General features: G+C 44.2%; 1 long non-coding RNA gene across 1 annotated transcript in view; it reads left to right on the top strand.

The window, feature by feature from the left end:
- LOC130368137 (uncharacterized) overlaps positions 1-22,834 on the top strand; it is a 79,078-nt gene extending 56,244 nt beyond the window's left edge. Inside the window, exons 2-3 of the long non-coding RNA XR_008892294.1 lie at positions 21,620-21,898; positions 22,698-22,834. This is a non-coding gene — a long non-coding RNA (uncharacterized LOC130368137). The remainder of the gene's footprint in view (positions 1-21,619; positions 21,899-22,697) is intronic.
- Positions 22,835-25,979: the final 3,145 nt, after the last annotated feature.

The raw sequence follows: 25,979 nt of genomic DNA, 5'->3' as shown, positions 1-25,979 counted from the left end.
ACTTAGCCACTAGATATATAATAGTTCTATCTGATACTTATACAGTTATAAGTATAAAAAGTGTATATAGTGAATTATCTACCTGTTTGTAGCGTAACAGGTCCTGCGGGTCATGTGATTGGATGAAACTCTATGGTTTTGCTTTAGGACCTTAGTAGGTCCCACCATGCTTTGTAACGGTGAGTGACAGCTGACACAGACCAATCCAAAACTGCCCTTCCCCTGTCCATATAAGGGAGCGGCGGCCATTAAGCGCTCTCTTTCCTCGGGGGCTGCTGATAGAGGAGGATCTGCGCAGCTATCTTCAGCAGTGTCACATGCGGCAACGGCCATCCATACAGAACTGTGAGTTATCTTAATCCCTGTTAACTTCGCAAGATCACCGGACCTAAACAGACCCCTAAATCCGGATGGATCTCTGCATAATTCCTAATTCTATTAACCCTTGGATAAGCCAACGGTCTGCAGCATCAGTCAATCATTGCTGAGCTGTATAGAGACTGTATTACTGAGACTGTTGCTGTTAATTGGATGTACCGCAAGTACTTCAGTAAAGTTTATGAAAGTTCAAGTTCATCCCTATTGTGGACCTTCATTCATTTAATCACGCACCTATCGTTTCTGGGAAGGGTGGCGATAGGCCGAAGATTTACCTCAGCATATTAACCTTCACCCTGGCTTCACGAGGGAGAGGGGTTAAATTAACCCCTCATATACCTAAGCAACACCCCCACTGTATTATATTCCCCCCAAGGGCTACCACAATTGTAATGGCCATCCCATTATATAGAGGGGGGCTGAGCCAAAGTCCATTGGTCAAGCTGCGGGTCAAGTGTTAAACTGGGGCCTTCTGGGTAACATTATGTGATAACATAACATGTGACACTCCACAGGTCCTGCAGACATCTTACTGGTCCTTTAGACTAGTTATACATTAATGCACTGACTACAATCCTATGACAATAAATGACACTTATAATAACAGCAGGGGAGACACTGCAGGAGAGCCCCCAGGTCACTGAGGGACTCAACCTGACAGGGCCTAAGGGTGGTTCAGAACCATATTCTGTACTGGGACATTACATTGGCTTATAATTGCCACCAAGTAATAGGGCCCTTTGTCTACAAGCCTCCAAAGTGTTAATGAGACATGAGGACCCTTAAACATAAATCATCAATCGCACAGTCAGGGAGACAGGTGGCTTCTGCCCCCTAACCCATGAAATGTTGTTGCTGTGATGTAAGATAGAATAACAGGGCTCATCCATGCCTTTTTTTGTAATATATTGTAACATTACTAGAAAGTTCTATAAAAATAGCAAACCTATGGCAGTTTAGAAACAAAATTCACATTTGGCTAAAGAAAGTACTGCATTGTATATAGGTCTATAGAAGTGAAGGATGTCCAAACACATAAGCCAGATGACAAAAAGTCTACACATAAAGCACTGTATGGCTTATATATTATATAGTGGAAACATAGATCTCGTGCATGAAGTCAACCATGGATCAAACGATTAGAGAAAAAAATGTGCTGACCAGAATAATGCGTGCCCCTTGACCTTGGGATTCTTGGAAAACCACTGTCTCATTCTCTTGTAAAAGGTGGATGCGTAAGCCACCCTAGATAAAATGCCCTCTGCCCACTGTGCTGTGTGATTCTTGTATGAATTGAATCTTACATCCAGTTGTTTTACTGTGACAATGCTTATCCATAGCTATTTTTGTTTCAGACAAATAGTCACGTAGAGCCCGCTACCGAAATAGAACATGACCCCTGTAGATTCGGCCCGGATTGTTCTCTCCCATGGTACTGAGCTTTATCATTTGTATCTTTTTGCTGTTCCATCTGAACTATTTAGTGATTATTGGGATGCATTTGAAGCTTTTATATGTATGAATATTGTTGTAGAACAACATGGAGGCCTTTTGATTAATGCTGTCTTGCAGCATAGCGGATAAGATATCTGATCGCCTGGGTCCCACCGCTGGGGACCCCCGCGATCTCGGCTGCAGCACCCCAGACATCCGGTGCACGAAGCGAACTTCGCTCCGTGCCAGTTGACTGGCGATGCAGGGCGGAGGCTCTTGACGTCACGTTCACGCCAGCTTGTGATGTCAGGGCCATGCCCCCTCAATGCAAGTCTATGGGAGGGGGCGTGACGGGCATCGCCATGACGTCCCGAGCGTGGCATGGCCGTGATGTCACAAGACTCTGGCGCTGCACCCAACGCTCTAAACGAATGCTGGGTGCAGCAGTGAGATCCTTTGGATAGGGGATAAGGTGTCTAGGGGCGGAGTACCCCTTTAAATCTTCATACAGTTGGCATTTTCTTCAAGTGTTCATTTTAGTTTTTTGAGGTGCTTTTTTTTTATTTTTTTAAAGCACATTATTATAAGGGCCGCCATCTTGCCTAGACAATTTTTAACAGCATTTAGTGATATGCTATACAGCAAACCCCATGAACATAGACACAATAGACATCTCATGACCCTATTATTTGTATGGGACATGTTTGTAAGCATGCTCTATGACCTTTGTTTTCTGTGCAGGGGTTATTCTACAGGGGAGGGCAAGGCCAAGATCCAAAGGTTTGGTTTATGTTGTGCGCAGAATGTACCAGACTGGCATATCATGTGACATCTTAGTAAAATTACAGTATGTGACGTGCACTATATATATATAGCCTGGTCGGGGCTGCTTTTAATCTTATTTAGTGATACGAATTTAAGAGTTGGATAAAAAGGACTTCAACTAACTTTACTTAGTTAGCTAAAGCAGCAGTTGTTATACATGTTTTGTTGTTTTGTGAATTTGGCACCGCAGTCTTCTAGACACTTATCATCAGTCCCTAACCCTATTTTTCAATCCATTTGTGGAACACTGAACTGATAAAGATAAAGTTTTTCTGCCAATGAACACATATAGAGGCAGGTCGGACAAGGCTAATAGCGCCACTGGGATATTTGTTCTGCTCTCCTTATCTGCCAACATTTCTCTATTAGACTCTATTCAAATATTTACCCTATGGCTGATAGCGCGGTCACCAGAGGGTTTATCGCTTCTGTCAATGTGGAGTACATTCGTAAGAGTATAATAACACATTAATGCCAGGTAAATTATACAAGGATGGGATGATGAAGACAAATGGACTCCTGTGTGTTAGTGTGTAAGTCTGCTGTATAATGCAGAGCAAGATATACACAAGTCTACACAACAGAAATTCATTATCCTTCATATTATTTATTGTCATCATCCTGCCAGCAAACTGTGCATTTAAAGGGAATGTATGGCCTAGAGTTGTTTACTGATTAGAGGCAGATACTGAAACAAGGTTTTTTATATGTTTATATCTTGTTTATCCATAACTATCTATCTATATATATTGTACATTATATAGGGGCAGACAGAGCTAAGTTGTAGTAACAGCATTAAGAGATATACTTTACAGCAAACCCCATGGATCTATGTGACAATAGACAGGAGTTGTCTAATACATATGAATGGCAAACTATACTGGGCATTCTCTGTGACCTTTGCAGAGGTCATTCCACAGGGAGGGGGAAGCTGAGATGTGTGCTACAGCTATTGTCTTTTCTATCTACTGGGGTCACTTTTCACTGTAATGATGTACAACAGCCTCATCTTTATTATTACAGACAGAACAGGACGTTTTATCTTAGTTTTAGGCTTAGCAATTTACGGAATATAAAAAAAATTAAAATAAAATAGATAGTAAAATGGAAAAAGAGAAAACGAAATCACCATAAAGTAAAAAACTATATAAGAAAAAATATGTTTAACATAAAACCTGATCATTCACGTTAAAGAGGTTCTCCTCTTTCTACATTCCTTGCTTGTCAGAAAGGTCCCCCTGCTTTAACTTCCAGCAGTCAGTTATCAGTGGGGAAATCTAGGAGTAAGCAACTTCACTGCAGCGCCATCACTGGGGAAATTAAGCACTACACAGTGTCCATTTAAATCGATCAGTTGCCTGTATAATTTAAGATATGTCCTTCAGAGTAATACTGTTTGTAACCGCTCTCTACTGTGGCCAAAAAATGAGGATCCTGATCAGAGGACATCCTATATTTACTCTGAATCCCCTATGAGGGTTTTCCAAACTACACAACCCTTTCAATTAAGTGAACCATCATTCACAATAACATATGTCAAACATACTTGCCTTTCAAGGATCAATTCAGGGAGACTTAATATGGGAAATGTCTTGCCTTACCAGTGCAGCAGAATGCCCACTCATTACCCGTGCCAGGAGAGTCCTCCAAATAAACTATAGTGCCAACAATATTCCACACACATAGAGGTCATGGCATGCTCCTGTTAAAAAAAAATTACCAATTTATGCTAAGATTTAGTTATCGTATCATTCCTGTTTAAAATAACGCTATGATGGCATGAGGTGCCAAGTGCCACTGATGTTGTGTAATGCCTAGTGCTGAGCGTACTCCACTGACCCCTGGTGCCAGTAGCAGTGCACACATTTCTGGCCTTGTGATATCTCTTGCAGTTTGAAACTGACAGCTGGTTCGCCTGCACTAAACCCAATGCACTGGGTTATAGTATGGTTGAACCTGAGTAAAATGATCACAAAAATCACAAAAATTTATCTAGCAGGAGTTACAGGCTCCGTTGCTAGTATGCAAATTTGTCATTTGTGCAATGGAGGCGGGAGCAGGCTTTGTAAGCTTCCCTGCCTCCTTCCTCTCTGCTGCCATATGCCCAATCATCGTCTGCATAAACCTTCACTCTCAGGTCCTAATCACAAAAGTGACTGTGCCATGGTAAATGCTCTGTTAAAATAGCCATAGTTCTCGCGGGCATAGGCTCCACTTCACTGGGAGGTGAGATGTGATGAGAAGGAAGCTGCGCCTGTTATTCCAGCCGAGCGTTCACATGGGCACAGGCTCTCACGTCAGTAGGACATAAGAGTGAAGATTTATGCATATGCAGAAGACAGCTGAGTATATGAAAGCAGAGAGGACGTAACTCAAAAACCATTGGACCCATTTTTATAAGTAATTACACAATTTTACTCAGGTTCACCCAAACTATATCCCAGCTTATTGCTTTTAGTGCGAGTGAACCAGCTGTCAGTTTCCTTCAAATCTGATAAGAAAAAAGTTACAAGGAGAAAAAAAGACTCAAATAAGGTAATTGCAAAATGGTATGCTGATGTAGAACACTGCAGGACTCTTGCATGGACCGAAAGTAGATACTAGGGACTACATTCGGTCTTTTTTACATCTTGGGGGTTGTAGCTAGACATATAGCCAGTAAGCAAACAGCACTGCAAAAGTCCAATGCCTCCCCCCCCCCCCCCCCCTTGCATTGCAAGTGCAGGGTGCCGATCAGTTGCCATGGCAGCCACAGGCCTTCTGAAGGTCTCCGTGACTGCCATGGTATGACTACTATTACAGCCTGCCATAATAAGAGTATAAGTAGTTGGACCATTTACTGCAATGTATATGTATTGCAATGAACTGTACAAGAAATCCCATAGTAAAGTTTCCTAGAGCAGTGTTTCCCAACCAGGGTGCCTCCAGGTGTTGCAAAACTACAACTCCCACCATGCCTGGACAGCCAATGGCTGTCCAGGCATGCTGGGAGTTGTAGTTTTGCAACATCTGGAGGAACCCTGGTTGGGAAACACTGTCCTAGAGAGACAAAAAATCTACTAAAAAATTAAAAGACATTTTTTAAAAATAAAAACATAAACCCCCCCAAAAAAATTTTAATCACTCCCCGTTCTCATTCACCAATTAAGAAAAATGTAAACTACAAAAAACAGTAATGTTAATAATAATAATTATTATGTTATTGATCCCATATAAAAAAAATGAAATACCAGAATTGGATTTTTGGTCACTATGCCATCTACCCCACAATTGAAACATAAAGAGAGAGGAAAAAAGAAAGAGGGAAATTGCGCATCTCGTGAAGTACGTTTAAAAATTGAGTTTACACGTATTCAAGGTTAAACTCACCGGAGGACATTGCACTCAGGGAACAACACCTAAAAAGCGTGGTATGGTAACAATTCCCAGGTCCGCAGCCTCAGTCCTCTGGTAGCAGGCACGCTGTCCCAGTGTAACGTAATAGCAGGTATTGGAAGAAAATGTGGACGAATTTTGGCGCTGGAACTCTGGATATTAAGAAAATTAGGAACACATCCGCATTCCTTTCAGGGTCTTTATTGTGAATACATAAGCTACGCGTTTCTGGTCCGAACCGGACCCTTCGTCAGGCAAGGTATCTGGTTCGGACCAGAAACGCGTAGCTTATGTATTCACAATAAAGCTTCTGAAAGGAATGCGGATGTGTTCCTGATTGTTACGCCGAGCGCTCCGGGTCCCCGCTCCTCCCCGGAGCGCTCGCTACACTTCCCTCACTGCAGCGCCCCGGTCGGTTCCACGGACCCGGGGCGCTGCGTTACCACCTCCGGCCGGGATGCGATTCGCGATGCGGGTAGCGCCCGCTCGCGATGCGCACCCCGGCTCCCGTACCTTACTCGCTCCCCGTCAGTTCTGTCCCGGCGCGCGCGGCCCCGCTCCCTAGGGCGCGCGCGCGCCGGGTCTTTGCGATTTAAAGGGCCACTGCACCGCTGATTGGTGCAGTGGTTCCAATTAGTGTTTACACCTGTGCACTTCCCTATATCACCTCACTTCCCCTTCACTCCCTCGCCGGATCTTGTTGCCCTAGTGCCAGTGAAAGCGTTCCTTGTGTGTTCCTTGCCTGTGATTCCAGACCTTCTGCCGTTGCCCCTGACTACGATCCTTGCTGCCTGCCCCGACCTTCTGCTACGTCCGACCTTGCTTCTGTCTACTCCCTTGTACCGCGCCTATCTTCAGCAGCCAGAGAGGTTGAGCCGTTGCTAGGGGATACGACCTGGTCACTACCGCCGCAGCAAGACCATCCCGCTTTGCGGCGGGCTCTGGTGAAAACCAGTAGTGACTTAGAACCGATCCTCTAGCACGGTCCACGCCAATCCCTCTCTGGCACAGAGGATCCACTACCTGCCAGCCGGCATCGTGACAGTAGATCCGGCCATGGATCCCGCTGAAGTTCCTCTGCCAGTTGTCGCTGACCTCACCACGGTGGTCGCCCAGCAGTCACAACAGATTGCGCAACAAGGCCAACAGCTGTCTCAACTGACTGTTATGCTACAACAGTTACTACCACAGCTCCAGCAATCATCTCCTCCGCCAGCTCCTGTACCTCCTCCGCAGCGAGTGGCCGCTTCTGGAATACGACTATCCTTGCCGGATAAATTTGATGGGGACTCTAAGTTTTGCCGTGGCTTTCTTTCCCAATGTTCATTACACTTGGAGATGATGTCGGACCAGTTCCCCACTGAAAGGTCTAAGGTGGCTTTCGTAGTCAGCCTGCTGTCTGGAAAAGCCCTGGCTTGGGCCACACCGCTCTGGGACCGCAATGACCCCGTCACTGCCTCTGTACACTCCTTCTTCTCGGAAATTCGAAGTGTCTTTGAGGAACCTGCCCGAGCCTCTTCTGCTGAGACTGCCCTGTTGAACCTGGTCCAGGGTAATTCTTCCGTTGGCGAGTATGCCGTACAGTTCCGTACCCTTGCTTCAGAATTATCCTGGAATAATGAGGCACTCTGCGCGACCTTTAAAAAAGGCCTATCCAGCAACATTAAAGATGTTCTGGCCGCACGAGAAATCCCTGCTAACCTACATGAACTCATCCATCTTGCCACTCGCATTGACATGCGTTTTTCCGAACGGCGTCAGGAGCTCCGCCAGGATATGGACTCTGTTCGCACGAGGCGTTTCTTCTCCCCGGCTCCTCTCTCCTCTGGTCCCCTGCAATCTGTTCCTGTGCCTCCCGCCGTGGAGGCTATGCAGGTCGACCGGTCTCGCCTGACACCCCAAGAGAGGACACGACGCCGCATGGAGAATCTCTGCCTGTACTGTGCTAGTACCGAACACTTCCTGAAGGATTGTCCTATCCGTCCTCCCCGCCTGGAAAGACGTCCGCTGACTCCGCACAAAGGTGAGACAGTCCTTGATGTCTACTCTGCTTCTCCACGTCTTACTGTGCCTGTGCGGATGTCTGCCTCTGCCTTCTCCTTCTCTGCTGTGGCCTTCTTGGACTCTGGATCTGCAGGAAATTTCATCTTAGCCTCTCTCGTCAACAGGTTCAACATCCCGGTGACCAGTCTCGCCAGACCCCTCTACATCAATTGTGTAAACAATGAAAGATTGGACTGTACTATACGTTTCCGCACGGAGCCCCTTCTAATGTGCATCGGATCTCATCACGAGAGGATTGAACTGTTGGTCCTCCCCAATTGCACTTCTGAAATCCTTCTTGGACTTCCCTGGCTTCAACTCCATTCCCCAATCCTGGATTGGTCCACTGGGGAGATCAAGAGTTGGGGGCCCTCTTGTTCCAAGGACTGCTTAAAACCGGTTCCCAGTAAACCTTGCCGTGTCCCTGTGCTTCCTCATGTAACCGGTCTCCCTAAGGCCTATATGGACTTTGCGGACGTTTTTTGCAAAAAACAAGCTGAGACTCTACCTCCTCACAGGCCTTATGATTGTCCCATTGACCTCCTCCCGGGCACTACTCCACCCCGGGGCAGAATCTATCCTCTGTCCGTCCCAGAGACTCTTGCCATGTCTGAATACGTCCAAGAAAATTTAAAAAAGGGCTTTATCCGTAAATCCTCCTCTCCTGCCGGAGCCGGATTTTTCTTTGTGTCCAAAAAAGATGGCTCTCTACGTCCTTGCATTGACTACCGCGGTCTTAATAAAATCACGGTTAAGAACCGCTACCCCCTACCCCTCATCTCTGAACTCTTTGATCGTCTCCAAGGTGCCCATATTTTTACCAAACTGGACTTAAGAGGTGCTTATAATCTCATCCGCATCAGAGAGGGGGATGAATGGAAAACGGCATTTAACACCAGAGATGGACACTTTGAGTATCTGGTCATGCCCTTTGGTCTATGCAACGCCCCTGCCGTCTTCCAAGACTTTGTTAATGAAATTTTTCGTGATCTACTATACTCCTGTGTTGTTGTATATCTGGACGATATCCTGATTTTTTCTGCCAATCTTGAAGAACACCGCCAGCATGTCCGTATGGTTCTTCAGAGACTTCGTGATAATCAACTCTATGCCAAAATAGAGAAATGTCTGTTTGAATGCCAATCTCTTCCTTTTCTAGGATACTTGGTCTCTGGCCAGGGACTACAAATGGACCCAGATAAACTCTCTGCCGTCTTAGATTGGCCACGCCCCTCCGGACTCCGTGCCATCCAACGTTTTTTGGGGTTCGCCAATTATTACAGGCAATTTATTCCACATTTTTCTACCATTGTGGCTCCTATTGTGGCTTTAACAAAAAAAAATGCCGATCCCAAGTCTTGGCCTCCTCAAGCGGAAGACGCCTTTAAACGACTCAAGTCTGCCTTTTCTTCGGCTCCCGTGCTCTCCAGACCTGACCCATCTAAACCCTTCCTATTGGAGGTTGATGCCTCCTCAGTGGGAGCTGGAGCTGTCCTTCTACAAAAAAACTCTTCCGGGCATGCTGTTACTTGTGGTTTTTTTTCCAGGACCTTCTCTCCGGCGGAGAGGAACTACTCCATCGGGGATCGAGAGCTTCTAGCCATTAAATTAGCACTTGAGGAATGGAGGCATCTGCTGGAGGGATCAAGATTTCCAGTTATTATTTACACCGATCACAAGAACCTCTCCTACCTCCAGTCTGCCCAACGGCTGAATCCTCGTCAGGCCAGGTGGTCTCTGTTCTTTGCCCGATTTAATTTTGAAATTCACTTTCGGCCTGCTGATAAAAACATTAGGGCCGATGCTCTCTCTCGTTCCTCAGATGCCTCTGAAATTGAACTCTCTCCTCAACACATCATTCCTCCTGACTGCCTGATTTCCACTTCTCCAGCCTCCATCAGGCAAACTCCTCCAGGAAAGACCTTTGTTTCTCCACGCCAACGCCTTGGGATCCTCAAATGGGGTCACTCCTCCCATCTCGCAGGTCATGCGGGCATCAAGAAATCTGTGCAACTCATCTCTCGCTTCTATTGGTGGCCGACTCTAGAGACTGATGTGGTGGACTTTGTGCGAGCCTGCACTATCTGTGCCCGGGATAAGACTCCTCGCCAGAAGCCCGCTGGTTTTCTTCATCCTCTACCTGTCCCCGAACAACCTTGGTCTCTGATTGGTATGGATTTTATTACTGACTTACCCCCATCCCATGGCAACACTGTTATTTGGGTGGTCGTTGATCGATTCTCCAAAATGGCACATTTCATCCCTCTTCCTGGTCTTCCTTCAGCGCCTCAGTTGGCTAAACAATTTTTTGTACACATTTTTCGTCTTCACGGGTTGCCTACACAGATCGTCTCGGATAGAGGCGTCCAATTTGTGTCTAAATTCTGGAGGGCTCTCTGTAAACAACTCAAGATTAAATTAAATTTTTCTTCTGCATACCATCCTCAATCCAATGGACAAGTAGAGAGAATTAACCAGATCTTGGGTGACTATTTACGACATTTTGTTTCCTCCCGCCAGGATGACTGGGCAGATCTTCTACCTTGGGCCGAATTCTCGTATAATTTCAGAATCTCTGAATCTTCCTCCAAATCTCCGTTTTTCGTGGTGTACGGCCGTCACCCTCTTCCCCCCCTCCCTACCCCCTTGCCCTCTGGTCTGCCCGCTGTGGATGAAATTTCTCGTGATCTTTCCACCATATGGAAAGAGACCCAAAATTCTCTCTTACAGGCTTCTTCTCGCATGAAGAGATTCGCAGATAAGAAAAGAAGAGCTCCTCCCATTTTTTCCCCTGGAGACAAGGTATGGCTCTCCGCTAAATATGTCCGTTTCCGTGTCCCGAGCTATAAGTTGGGACCACGCTATCTTGGTCCTTTTAAAGTTTTGTGTCAAATTAATCCTGTCTCTTACAAACTTCTTCTTCCTCCTTCTCTTCGTATCCCTAATGCCTTTCACGTCTCTCTTCTTAAACCTCTCATCCTCAACCGTTTTTCTCCTAAATCTGTTCCTCCCACTCCTGTTTCCGGCTCCTCGGACATCTTCTCTGTCAAAGAGATTTTGGCCTCTAAAAAGGTCAGGGGAAGAATTTTTTTTTTAGTGGATTGGGAGGGTTGTGGTCCAGAAGAGAGGTCCTGGGAACCTGAGGACAATATCCTGGACAAAAGTCTGATCCTCAGGTTCTCAGGCCCCAAGAAGAGGGGGAGACCCAAGGGGGGGGGTACTGTTACGCCGAGCGCTCCGGGTCCCCGCTCCTCCCCGGAGCGCTCGCTACACTTCCCTCACTGCAGCGCCCCGGTCGGTTCCACGGACCCGGGGCGCTGCGTTACCACCTCCGGCCGGGATGCGATTCGCGATGCGGGTAGCGCCCGCTCGCGATGCGCACCCCGGCTCCCGTACCTTACTCGCTCCCCGTCAGTTCTGTCCCGGCGCGCGCGGCCCCGCTCCCTAGGGCGCGCGCGCGCCGGGTCTTTGCGATTTAAAGGGCCACTGCACCGCTGATTGGTGCAGTGGTTCCAATTAGTGTTTACACCTGTGCACTTCCCTATATCACCTCACTTCCCCTTCACTCCCTCGCCGGATCTTGTTGCCCTAGTGCCAGTGAAAGCGTTCCTTGTGTGTTCCTTGCCTGTGATTCCAGACCTTCTGCCGTTGCCCCTGACTACGATCCTTGCTGCCTGCCCCGACCTTCTGCTACGTCCGACCTTGCTTCTGTCTACTCCCTTGTACCGCGCCTATCTTCAGCAGCCAGAGAGGTTGAGCCGTTGCTAGGGGATACGACCTGGTCACTACCGCCGCAGCAAGACCATCCCGCTTTGCGGCGGGCTCTGGTGAAAACCAGTAGTGACTTAGAACCGATCCTCTAGCACGGTCCACGCCAATCCCTCTCTGGCACAGAGGATCCACTACCTGCCAGCCGGCATCGTGACACTGATTTTCTTAATATCCAGCGTTCCAGCGCCAAAATTTGGCCACATTTTCTTCCAATATCTGCTATCTACCCCACAATGGTACAAAAAAAACTAAAGATCACTGCACAGAAGAGCCTTCACACAGCTCTGTAGATATAAAGGCACAAGTTATAGGGGATCAGAGTATGGCAATGCATTAAAGTAAAACATAATAAAAATGATATCAATGGCAAAAAAGGGGCCATCACAGTGAATAAATGTCATGTACAGAGCCCCATTCAGTTTATACTACTGAAATCCTTTATGTTCGTGAGGATTAGGAAACATCTTACTAAATATAGGAAACCTCTTACTAAATATACTGTAGAAAGGAAACTCTCATGAGTTGTGAGCTGGTAATGTGAGCCTGCAAAGCAAATTTTAGTAAATGACAAGGGATCAAAGGTAAAAAAGCAGTAAGACTTGTCAATGAGGGTAATGTGAGAATGTGTCACGTAAAGGACACAAGACTGACAGCAGCAGGCTGTAGAAACCAAGGGCAAGTTCCATTTATAAAAAATGTCCTTTATAAACATACAGTAATACTATTACTATATACTATAATAAAACTAATACTAATTAAAAATTCAATGCAATACTGTGAATGAATAAAATGTGAATGAACTTCTATTCTCTGTACTACCGAAATAGGGAACGAGACATATAATATCCCTATCAATCAGCAGAATAGAGGGTCTGCAGTGCCAAATGGAATGCGTTGGCCCCTTCATTGTTTATCTTGGCACAGCTCCATACATACAGATCTGGCTGTCCTTGGTAATGCTGCCCAGCCACACTCTACCCCTTTCATTTGATTAGGCTGAGGTAATATTATAGTAAGTAGATATTATAAAGTAAAACTTTGAGATTATCTGTGGTGTCCCGATTTGGAGCACACCTGTCTACCTTGCCTGACACCTAACGTATCTGTTCTGGGCCACTACTCAGGTTTATATGAGTGATGTTGTATAATTTATTGTATTGTAATATTGATTGTCAAATGCACTGTTATGCTCTAATTGTGTCCTCAAGAGTTAACTTGTGAGTGCAGGAGGATGCTTAAGGGATCACATGACTGCTTCAGCCAATCAGGGCTTCTGCCCTGTTTTCCCAAGTCTGGCTAGACAGGGATGAGATAGTTTGTTTAGGGAGTGAGAGGAGAGTTAGTGGAGGTCACCTTCAGACCTCTGATGTAGACCTGTACTTCACCACATGGGGACAGGCCTAAGAGACCCAGTGCAACCATCTGTTCTTGAGCGATAACACCCTTCACCATATCCTGCCGACCAGACCTTGCACTGTCAAGTTCCGGAAGGATTACATGAGAGAGAAAGCCTCAGGCAACTCAGGTCCCATTAGGTCCAGTCTGGTGGTTAAGCCCTGACACAGTATTCCTAAGTGATGAGTCAGTGTTTGTTAACTCCAAAGTCTTATTCAAGGAATTAAGCCAAGGTGGAGTCATGCACTGACAGATCGTACATGTTGGGAGTTGTAGTTATGCAACAGCTGGAGACACACTGGTTGCGAAACACTGAGTTAAGTAACAAACTCTGTGTTTTGCAACCAGTGTGCCTCCAGCTGTTACGTAACTGCAACTCCCAGCATGCACGAACAGCCAAAGGGCATGCTGGGAGTTGTAGTTTTGCAACAGCTGGAGGTTTGCCCCCCCCCCCCCCCCATGTGAATGTACAGGCTACATTCACACGGGCGGGGGTTTACAGTGAGTTTCTCGCTGCAAGTTTGAGTTGCGGCAAATTTTCCGCCGCAGCTCAAACTCCCAGTGAGAAACTCGCTGTGAACCCACCCGTGTGAATGTGCCCTAAAAACACTACACTATACAAAATAAAAAGTAAAACACTACATATACACATACCCCTACACAGTTACATTACCCCCCCCCCCCCAATAAAAATTTAAAATGAAGCCTCCAGCTGTTGCAAAACAACAACTCTCAGTATTGCCAGACAGCCATTGACTGTCCAGGTATGCTGGGAGTTTTGCAACAGCTGGAGGCACCCTGCTTGGGAAACACTGCTGTAGGGTTCTTTGGTATCAGTGGCAAGTGTAATTCTTGTATCCGGGTCCGTCCCTATGCAAATCCCTAATTTAGGCCTCAAATACGCATGGCGCTCTCTCACTCCAGAGCCCTGTGAATAAACTACAAGATTTGTTATACTGCTACTACGGGGTGAGTGCGACTTCATTTTACCTTGAATAACTTAGCTGTTTAATTTTTTTACACTAACATGCTGGTGTTGCCCCATACTTTCATTTTCACAAGAGGTAAAAGAAAAGAAAGCACCCCCAAAATTTGTAACACAATTTCTCCTGAGTACGGAAATACCCCATATGTGGATGTAAAATGCTTTGTGGACGCACAAAAGGGCTCAGGAGTGAGAGCGCACTATGTACATTTGAGGTCTAAATTGGTGATTTGCACAGGGGTGGCTGATCGTTACAGCGGTTCTGCCATAAACGCAAAAAAAATACCCACATGTGACCCCATTTTGGAAACTACACCCCTCGCAGAACGTAACAAGGGGTATAATGAGCCTTAACACCCCACAAGTGTTTGACAAATGTTCGTTCAAATTGGATGTAAAAAAAAAAAAAATGTTTTCACTAAAATGCTGGTGTTACCCTAAATTTTTCATTTTCACAAGAGAAAATAAGAAAAAGTCCCCCAAAATTTGTAACCCCATTTCTTCTGAGCAAGGAAATACCCCATATGTGAATGTAAAGTGCTCTGCGGGTGCACTACAATGCTCAGAAGAGAAGGAGCGCCATTGGGCTTTTAGAGAGAGAATGTGTCTGGAATTGAAGGCCATGTGCGTTTACAGAAAATCAGTCTCTGCCGTTGTTCTGCAGAAACCAAGTGTCCAGAGTTCTCCTTCCTACACTTTGTATACTGAAAGAGCTACCTTGACAAAAAGTTAGTTGTGTTCCAAGGAAGACCATAATAGTTACACCACCTTGCCACATAACATAACAGTTAAAAGACTACTACCTCAACCTGACCTGAGTAACAATTGTCCCTGTGCACTACAATTTCCTAAGGTTAAAGGGGTACTCTGATGAAAAACATTATTATTTAAAAAAAAAAAAAATTTTTTTTTTTTTTAATCAACTGGTGCCATAAAGTTAAACAGATTTGTAAATGACTTCTATTAAAAAATCTTAATCCTTCCTGTACTTATTAGCTGCTGAATACTACAGAGGAAATTCTTTTCTTTTTGGAATGCTCTCTGATGACATCACGAGCACAGTTCTCTCTGCTGACGTTATAATAATAATAATAATGCTTTATTTATTGTTGTCCTTAGTGGGATTTGAACCCAAGTCCCCAGCACTGCAAGGCAGCAGTGCTAACCACTGAGCCACAATGCTGCCCTTAGCATACATGTGCTATGCATGGTTGCTAAAATGGACAGAGATGTCAGCAGAGAGCACTATGTTCGTGATGTCATCAGTGTTCCAAAAAGAAAGGAATTTCCTCTGTAGCATTCAGCAGCTAATAAGTACTGGAAGGATTAAGATTTTTTAATAGAAGTCATTTACAAATATTCAATACAGTAGAGAATAGAAAAACATCGGCACTCACCGGTCTTCTCTTTTAAAAAGGCTTCTTTATTAATACATACTCACAACATGAAATGCAGTAAGGGAGAGGGACCCGTGCAGGGGGGGTAAGTAGTAGGCAACAGACTCTGTTTCACTCGTTACACAAGCTTCATCCGGCCATATCTACCTGGAATTCTGTGCTGCTTCTTATACAGGTGGACGGCCAATCGCAGACGCTCTGGACCGCCCTCCTCACCTGACACACCTGGCGAGTTCTCGTTAGAGTCTCACCATTGGCTAACCATCGCCATTTTTGTAAGTGCGTCAGTATAAGAAAGCATATACAAAAAAACATGTGCATATTAAAAACTGAATATTTAAAAACATGGTGCATAATCAACTTTATCATTCAATCCGAGAGGACCTGCTGCTGCTGTTTGTACGATCCAGTATGTTTCTCTTTGCAATAGGTATTGATCCAAACTTATCCCCGGTTTGGGTTTAACTCTTTCTATCCCAGAGAATTTTAGATGATCCAATTGTCCTTTGTGGGCTTCCATCATATGGGCAATAAGACGCGGTGCTCCTTTCAAGGTACGGAACGAATATAAATGTTCTCTAATCCGAGCACATAATTGTCTTATAGTTTTGCCTATATAGTAGAACCCACAGGGGCAATAAATGACATGTACAACAAATTTAGTTCTACAAGTAATAAGATTGGTTACTGTGTGCGTAATTGCACCCATTCTCATAGTTTTTAAGTCTGCATTGTACTTACAGAAATTACATGACTTACATGCGAAATTCCCTTTCGGGGTACATTTCTCTAGCCATGTATTCTCTGTATTTTTGTTCTTACTTGTTTTTTCAAAATGTCACCTATAGTTTTGTTCTTTCTGTATGAAATCAATGGTATTTTACTAGCTTCTTCTTTCAATTCTGCATCACTTTCTATTATATGCCAATTACGTCTAACTGCCTGTTCTAAAGTTCTATTCAGGGGTGTATTCTGGAAGGTGAAGGTGAAACGTTTCTGTTCCAATGTGTGTGTCTTATTCTTATTTTTATTCTTTAATAGATTAATTCATTGCATTTCTGTTGTTCTTTTTCTACCTTCTTTTATTAATTGTATTGGATACTGTCTTTCTATGAGTCTTTTTTGTAAATCATCGGCTTGTCTGTTAAATGTCTCATCTTGTGCATTATTCTGTCTTAGACGAATAAATTGTCCATAGGGAATACCCTTCTTCACTGATGCTGGGTGAGAGCTGTGATAGTGAAAAAGGGTGTTCCTGGACATATCCTTTCTATATCCTTCGCTCACAATCCTATTATCATTAATTATCAACTTAACATCTAAAAATTCGATGGATGATCCTCCGAATTGAGATGTGAAGGCAAGATTCATTGTATTCACTTCGTTTAGATGTCTAACAAAGCTGTCAAATTGTGACTCAGTCCCTGCCCAAGCTATTAGTATGTCGTCCACATAGCGGGCATAAAATTTCAAATGCCCGATCATTTACAAATATGTTTAACTTTCTGCCACCAGTTGATTTAAAAGAAAAAAGGTTTTCACCGGAGTACCCCTTTAATGTTTCACACATTTAATTTCTTGAAAGAAAAATGGCTTTGTAATCTGTTGCCTAACTAGTTGGACAGCATTATCTGTGGGTAAATTTGCGTCCAAATTGACTTGGATTTATTCTCTTAACCCCTTAACCTGTTAAGGACCCAGGGAGTACCTGTACGTCCTGAGTCCGCTCACGATCTATAACGGTCGGGCCCGGCCTCTAACAACGGGCGGGACCCGTGGCTAATAGCGTGTGGCATTGATCACGCTGCCGCGCGCTATTAACCCTTTAGACGCGGCATTCAAAGTTGAACGCAGAGTCTAAAATGAAAGTGAAAGCATGCCGGTTAGCTCAGGGAGCTGTTCGGGATAGCCGCGGTGAAATCGCGGCATCCCGAACAGCTTACAGGACAGCTGGAGGGTCCCTACCTGCCTCCTCGCTGTCCGATCGCCGAATGACTGCTCAGTGCCTGAGATCCAGGCATGAGCAGTCAAGCGGCAGAGTCATTGATCACTGGTTTCCTATGAGAAACCAGTGATCAATGTGAAAGATCAGTGTGTGCAGTGTTATAGGTCCCTATGGGAGCTATAACACTGCGAAAAAAAAGTGAAAAAAAAAAGTGAATAAAGATCATTTAACCCCTCCCCTATTAAAAGTTTGTATCACCCCCCTTTTCCCATAAAAAAACCCAGTGTAAATAAAAATAAACATCTGTGGTATCGCCGCGTGCTGAAATGTCCGAATTATAAAAATATATCATTAATTAAACCGCATGGTCAATGGCGTGTGTGCAAAAAAAATCCAAAGTCCAAAATAGTGCATTTTTGGTCACTTTGATCAATAAGTCCTATCAATACATAAATGGTACCGCTAAAAACTTCAGATCACGGTGCAAAAAATGAGCCCTCATAACGCCCCATACGCGGAAAAATAAAAAAAGTTATAGGGGTCAGAAGATGACAATTTTAAACGTATAAATTTTCCTGCATGTAGTTTTGATTTTTTCCAGAAGTACGACAAAATCAAACCTACATATGTAGGGTATCATTTTAACCGTATGGACCTACAGAATAAAAAGAAGGTGTCATTTTTACCAAAAAATGAAAAGTTTACGCCATTCACCGTACGGGATCATTAACATCATATTTTGATATTTCGGACATTTACGCACGCAGCGATACCAAATATGTTTATTAAAAAAATATTTTACGCTTTTTGGGGGTAAAATGGGAAAAACGGACAATTTTCATTCTTATTGGGGGGGGGGATTTTTCACTTTTTACTTTTACATTTTTCAACTTTTTTTTTTTTTTTTACACTTTTTAAGTCCCCATAGGGGACTATCTATAGCAATACTTTGATTGCCAATACTGTGCAGTGCTATGTATAGGACACAGCACTGCACAGTATTATCGGTGATCTTTTGCTCTGGTCTGCTCGATCGCAGACCAGAGCAGAAGACCCCGGGAGACGGCCAGAGCAAGGTGAGGGGACCTCCGGTCGCCATGCTGGATGATTGGATCGCCGCGGCAGCGCTGCGGGCGATCCGATCATCCAAGTATCGCAATGCCACAGATGCCGTGATCTATATTGATCACGGCATCTGAGGGGTTAATGGCGGACATCCGCGTGATCGCGGATATCGCCCATTATGGGCGGGTCCCTGGCTGCCGTGTATGACGCGAGCACCGCTCCGATGCTTGCGGTCATACACAGGACGTAAATGTACGTCCTGGTGCGGGAAGTCCCGCCAAGCCAGGACGTACATTTACGTCCGTGGTCGTGAAGGGGTTAAAGGGGTACTCTGCTGGAAAACTTTTTTTTATTTTTTATGAACTGGTGCCAGAAAGTTAAACAGATTTGTAAATGACTTCTATTTAAAAATCTTAACCCTTACAGTATTTATTAGCAGCTGTATGTTACAGAGGAAATTCTTTACTTTTTGAATTTCTTTTTTGTCTTGTCCACAGTGGTCTCTGCTGACACCTCTGTCCGTGTCAGGAACTGTCCAGAGCAGCATAAGTTTGCTATGGGGATTTTCTCCTGCTCTGGACAGTTCCTGATACAGGCATCAGGTGTCAGCAAAGAGCGCTGTGGACAAGACAAAAAACAAGTTCCAAAAGAAAATAATTTCCTATAGCAGCTAATAAGTACTGGAAGGGTAAAGATTTTTTAATAGAAGTTATATACAAATATGTTTAATTTTCTGGCACCAGTTGGTTTAAAATAAAAAAAAAAATTTCCACCGGAGTACCCCTTTATGTCATCCGCTAATGGTGTTTTAATGTTGTGAAGATTAGATACATTATGAAGCATGGCGCATGCAAAAATTATCTTGCAGACTGTTTTAGGTTTGTACAGCAGCACTCCACCACTTACATCTAAACAACGAAATCTACATTTCCACAAACCAAATGTACGCTCAACAAGTGATCTTATATTTTTATGCACATAATTAAACCTATGTTCGGCCGGTGTAAAATAAAGTGTCATAAGCCAGTTACTAAGGCGATAGCCATTGTCTCCTGCGTGGAAAAAAAAAGGATGTGTTACTAATTCCATCACAAGCACAAGCTAAGTAGAGCTTTTCTCCTCTTTCAACAGATTTGTTGTTTTTCTGTCCTAGGATAGGACTGCGCACCTGTCACTCACAGGCGTGCAGGCCGGGCGTGAGGAAAGTCTGTGTGCAGTGCCGATACTGGTGATCCTGCATTTCCAATCCACGTGTATCCTCCCTCTCCTGTGGAGAAGCTCCGGACTCTGGATTCTCCCTGGATCAGGGGCGGTGCAGACACGGGCCTACTCACGCCCCCTCCCATAGACTTGCATAGCCGGGGCGGGGTGTGACGTCACACGGGGGCGGAGTAGTGACGTCACGTTACCCCAGCCCCGTGGTCGGCACCCGGCAGTTTGTGAGTTGGGAACGTGGCATGCAGCTCAAAGAGGTGGGTGCTGAATGCAAGATTGCAGGGGTCCCCAGTGGCGGGACCCCCGCGGTCAGACATCTTATCCCCTATCCTTTGAATATGGGATAAGATGTCTTAGGGCCAGAGCACCCCTTTAAGGTAGGCTATCTCAGATGTGCTGTTTGGGTGTCTGAGAACTATTTTGAAACATGCAGCGTGTGGGCGGAATTCCTGTCATGGAACTCCCTGAACTGCACATGCGCAGTACTTCCTGTTTTTTCATAATTTTTGGATTATGAATAAAGTTAGAACTACTTACCTCTATATTTTCCTAGAATCAAATTATGCATATTACACCAAACATGGCTGGCCCTTATGTAATAGCTAAAAGAGGAAAACTAGATATGGCTGCATACTTTAAATCATCATAAGTTGTCCATATCCAACCATAAAAATTCTGCATACATCTAAAAAAGGGCTTGTTAACTTAAAAAGCAAGGAAAGTGGTTGGTTGCTAAGGGCAACTGTGCAGCTTACCTTACATACTGTTTGTTACAAAACGTTCTCAATTCCCCCATTGTTATAAACTTGATCACAGTAAAAATTGCTGAGTTGGCCATAGCAACCAATCAGATTGCTTCTTTCATTTTTATAGAGCCCTTAGAAAAATGAAAGAAGCGATCTGATTGGTTGCTATGGGCAACTCTGGTCAGGTTATGATAAATCTTCCCCTATGTATTTAAATGTTTTTGTATTTTTAGATTAATCAACTTCATGTGATGGAGTATTTCTTGGCAATAATGCAATTTTTATGTATGCATATCTTACAGAGTGAAAAAGTTGCTACAACCGTCATTTTCCTGTCAGTACCAAAATGTCTTTCCAGGATGGCTCACCCAGCAAACATGGTACCGGACTAGTGACGTTGCCTTGACGACGACACACAGGGACGTCGTGCATGAACGTCCCTGTGCGTCATCGTCAAGGCAACGTCACTAGTCCGGGGCAGGCCCGAAGCGCGGAGAAGAGGGCCCCCCGGTGAAAATGAACAGCCTGCAATGACTAACCATCCCCACCAGACAGTCCCTGCAGCATAGATGGCCCGGACCTGCTCACCCTAACTTCACCCCCCCCCCCCCCCCTTCATCATCACCGCCTGTCAATCCCTTCATCCGGCCATGCTGGGAGTTGTAGTTTTGCAATATCTGGAGGTCCACAGGTTGAAGACCACTGATGAAGGGATTGACAGGCGGTGATGATGAAGGGGAGGGGGATTATGACAGGGTGATGATGAAGGGGGGATGATGACAGGCAGTGATGATGATGGGGCTCTGGATGATGACGGGGGTCTGGATGATTACATGGGGGGATGATGTATTTCCCACCCTAGGCTTATAGTCGAGTCAATAACTTTTCCTGGGTTTTTGGGGTGAAATTAGGGGCCTCGGCTTATATTCGGGTCGGCTTATACTCGAGTATATACAGTAGGTTTTATGGGTTGGTTGTTTTTCGAATTTTTTATACCAAAAATGAATTTATTTTTTTTGCAAAGTTACAATAATTCTCTATTCAGTTACTTTTGAAGAAGACAAGACAGGGCATGCAAAGCCTTTCATGCATGCTGAATTGATGGGCATGGTCTGTTATCTGGAACGTCGTAGATATGATGACCCAGCGGAGGGACCCTCCTACCAGAGAAAATCACAAATCCTGCAGAGATTATCCCGCAAACTGGAAAAACTTTATGGTACAAATAGAAGCACGAGGCAACTCCAAAAATGATTCTCTGACTTAAAAGTCAGACAACCAAACTTACTTCATGAAATCTATAAGGAGATCATCGAGGCTAAAGGTAAGTTTTAGAATCGACAAATAAATTAAAAATTAAAAATGATGGTTAAGTTTGTTTGCACAGATCTGCATTGGTCTAAACATTTCCCCACTTGTGTGTACAAGAGAGAACATGATGCTACAATGATGATTCTACATTAAGCAAAAGAACCTAGACAAATGTATTTAATAGGGTAATCCGCCCCTATGCAGCTTATCCTCTATCAAATGGATAGGTGATAAGATATGTGAGTTTTGTTGTCACAAGGCTGGGGACACACGCACACTCTACTTCAGCACTCCTGTACTTATGAAGCCATGAGCTAAGTTTCCTCCATGGTTGATGACGAGTGATACTTGGTTGGGGGTACCGTGACATCATGGCCTCATCATCTAGTGACGTTGTTCCCCGACTACTTGATGCAAGGCTATGAGAGTGGGAGTGGACGACAACATAACCCCGGAACCTGTGTTGCCAGTCATCATTCACTGAGCCAAACTAGCTCAGTGCTAATGATGTACGGTAGTGCTGCAGGAGAGATTTCATGGGTCATAAGGAGTGATAAACCACACATCAATCATCTTATCTCCTATGCTTTTGGTAGGGTCTCAGATAGATAGGAGTGGAGAACCCCTTTAATACAGTAGCATCCATAGTCATATAGTTTTAAAAAAAATGTTTAATATTTTTTTATTACAATACACATACATTTTTGGAACATTATTAACTTACTAGTTAAAATAGCTTTGACTCAATTTTTAGTTTTATGCCTTCACAAAAAATGTTAAAAAATATTTTTTTCCCTTTAAAAAATTCTTAGGGGATACAAACGATCCTTCAACATCTGGATTAACCTAGCCTAGTAATAAATCAAGCCTTGGCACATCAATTTCTCAAGACTCCGAACAACATTTTGATGGGGTAATTTGTTTATAATGGTTGGCTTTGTGTGTGATTAAATTGTATATGTTGAAAAAAATTGCTTTTCATTACTACAGACTGAAATTTCCAAATTGATTAAGTAAAATAATCAGGAGGCCAATGTCCAACAAGGGAATTGAATTTTTAAAAGTGTGTTGAACTCAAAAATGCAGATTTTACAATTGCAACCAATCAAAAACCAAAGTTCAATTTTAAAGGCATTAACCAAAAGGAAATATGCAATATTTTTGTTTGCTGTGTTAAAATATGAATTTGGGTATTTGAGGGAGATTTATCAAAACCTGTCCAGATAAATAGTTGTCCAGTTGCCCATAGCAACCAATCAGATTGCCTCTTTCAATTTTGCATAGGCCTGGTTAAAAATGAAAGAAGGGAGATGAATGGTTGCTATTGGCAACTGGGCAACTTTTAATATGGACAGGTTTTGAAAAATCTCCCCCTTTATTATTGGTTTTAGGTAATTAATTGCTCAAGTAAAAACATTTTTTTTAAATGTATACGACTAAGTTGTTGCAACATAACATTATGCTATTGTTCACCAAAATAACACCAACAGTCAACTCCAAAAATGTTTTAACTTTTAAAAATACATTTTAATATACTATTAAACATGGTATAGAAGTTGTTCGAAATACTTACAGTACTTTACATGATACCATTTGTCAAAAATTTATGTTGAAATCATTGGTTTGTTACTTTTTCAAAAGGCCTCTTTAAATTAAATAAAGCAGTTTGATTGGTTGTTCTGGGCAACTCAGCAACTTTACAGCGGGACATGTTTCGATAAATCTTTCCCAGAGTGTTTGATACATGCCAAACCAAGCAACCTTTTTAAGATAATTAAATATTCTTCTAATTTTGGGTAAGAACCATTGAAGCAAAGTTATCGTTGCATATGGCAATTCTCTTCAATATAAAAACTGATATAAATAAAATGGATACTCAAACAAAGCAATTAGGTTTTTCAAAATGTTTTATTGTTTAAATTTGAACATATCTACCAAGTTGTGCAAAAAGAGGAAAGCTCTTTAAAGAAATTGGCTAAACATAGCTTTTCACAAGTATTAAAACTAAATAAAATAACAATATAAGTCAGCAAAACTTTGGAATAAAGGTTTACTAGTGGTTATTTTTTTTATATTTTTTTTTCTCAATTTTCTGGGGTGCCTTAAACCTGGCTGCCCTTCTTTTCTGATCATGTTTAGGTGGTGATGCCTGAACATGCACCAGCTCTGGTTATACATTAGAGGTCATGTTTCCAAGCTCTTTTTTTCACATTCATAAAAAATTGGGCAGAAGAAGTTGGTTGCAAGTCAACTACTAGTGCACATTCATCAACACGCCTTTCAACATTCTTGGAAATTTTGAGGTGTGACTCAAAATGAACACTTTCATGGAAATTTACAGTTAAATCAATAGGGCCACCAAGTTCCATAATACTTGAAGAAGGGTTACTTTCACCAGAGTCCAGCAAAGATGGGACACGAACAGGCAAAATATCTCCTATTACATCATGGTGCAAGGTGGATCCTCGAAAAAGTTGACAAGGGGGTTGAGGCATTGGTGCAGAATAACTTTTTAGCAAATTCTGCTGAAGAATAGATTTGACCTCAGTGAGTATATTATTTAATTTAGCACACTCAGTGCAAACCGAGATAGCTGCACATGAAAACACTTGCACCATTGCACTTTATCAATAAGCTCTTTGTAAAAAGTCCCATTATTGGACATATACTGGGTCAATTGAAGTGATAGAAGATGCAGTGGGTCATCAGATGGACCAGGGGCGGACTGACCGGCCGATCCGATCGGACGGCGTCCAAGGTCCCAGCCGGGTTAAGGGCCAGCTGCCGTCACCGCTGCTGAGGATCCGGTATGTGTGATACACGCACATACAGGAGAAGGCATCCCCTCTGTGTGAGCTGCAGCTTACACAGAGGAGACGTGACCTCTGCCCCCATGCAGCATGCAGTACAGGTGCCGATGACGTCGCTCATCAGCACCTGTATTGTGGAGGGGAGAAGACACAGGCCCCTGCTGCTGAGGAGATTGCTGCGTGGTACCTCAGGTGAGCATTATTTTTTTTATTTTTTTAAACTCTGCATATACCTATGGGAAAGAGGGGTGGGTGCAACTCTGCATATACCTATGGGAAAGAGGGGGGGTGTAACATTGCATCTATGGGAAAAAAGGGGTGGTGTAACTCTGCATATATCTATGGGAAAGAGGGTGGTAACTCTGCCTATACCAATGGGGAAGGGGGGGGGGTAACTCTGCCTATACCTATGGGAAAGGGGGGTAACTCTGCCTATACCTATGGGGAAAGGGGGAAAAGGGGGGGAACTCTGCCTATACCTATGTGAAAAGTAAGGGGGGTAACTCTGCCTATACCTATAGGGAAAGGGGAGAAAAGGGGGGGGGGAACTCTGCCTATGCCTATGGGGAAAGTGTGTGTGGGCGGGGTAACTCTGCCTATACCTATGGGGAAAGGGGGTAACTCTGCCTAGACCTATGAGGAAAGGGGGGTAACTCTGCCTATACCTATGGGGAAAGGGGGGTAACTCTGCCTATACCTATGGGGAAAGGGGGGGGGGTAACTGCCTATCCCTTTGGGGGGGTAACTCTGCCTATACCAATGGGGAAGGGGGGGTTAACTTTGCCTATAACAATGGGGAAGAGGGGGGCAACTCTGCCTATACCAATGGGGAAGAGGGGGGGGGGGTAACTCTGCCTATACCAATGGGGAAGAGGGGGGTGGGTAACTCTGCCTATATCTATGGGGAAAGGGGGGGTAACTCTGCCTATACCTATGGGGAAAGGGGGGTAACTCTGCCTATACCTATGGGGAAAGGGGGGGGGTAACTGCCTATTCCTTTGGGGGGGTAACTCTGCCTATACCAATGGGGAAGGGGGGGTTAACTTTGCCTATAACAATGGGGAAGAGGGGGGCAACTCTGCCTATACCAATGGGGAAGAGGGGGGGGGTAACTCTGCCTATACCAATGGGGAAGAGGGGGGTGGGTAACTCTGCCTATATCTATGGGGAAAGGGGGTGGTTTAACTCTGCCTATACCTACGGGGAAAGGAGGGTGGGACTCTGCTGCCTATACCTAAGGAGAAAGGGAGGTTAACTCTGTTCCAATACCTATTGGGAAGGGGG

The sequence above is a fragment of the Hyla sarda genome, chromosome 4 (genome assembly GCF_029499605.1).
Source record: "Hyla sarda isolate aHylSar1 chromosome 4, aHylSar1.hap1, whole genome shotgun sequence".
Lineage (NCBI taxonomy): Eukaryota > Metazoa > Chordata > Amphibia > Anura > Hylidae > Hyla > Hyla sarda.
This window is presented reverse-complemented; position numbering and strand designations above follow the sequence as displayed.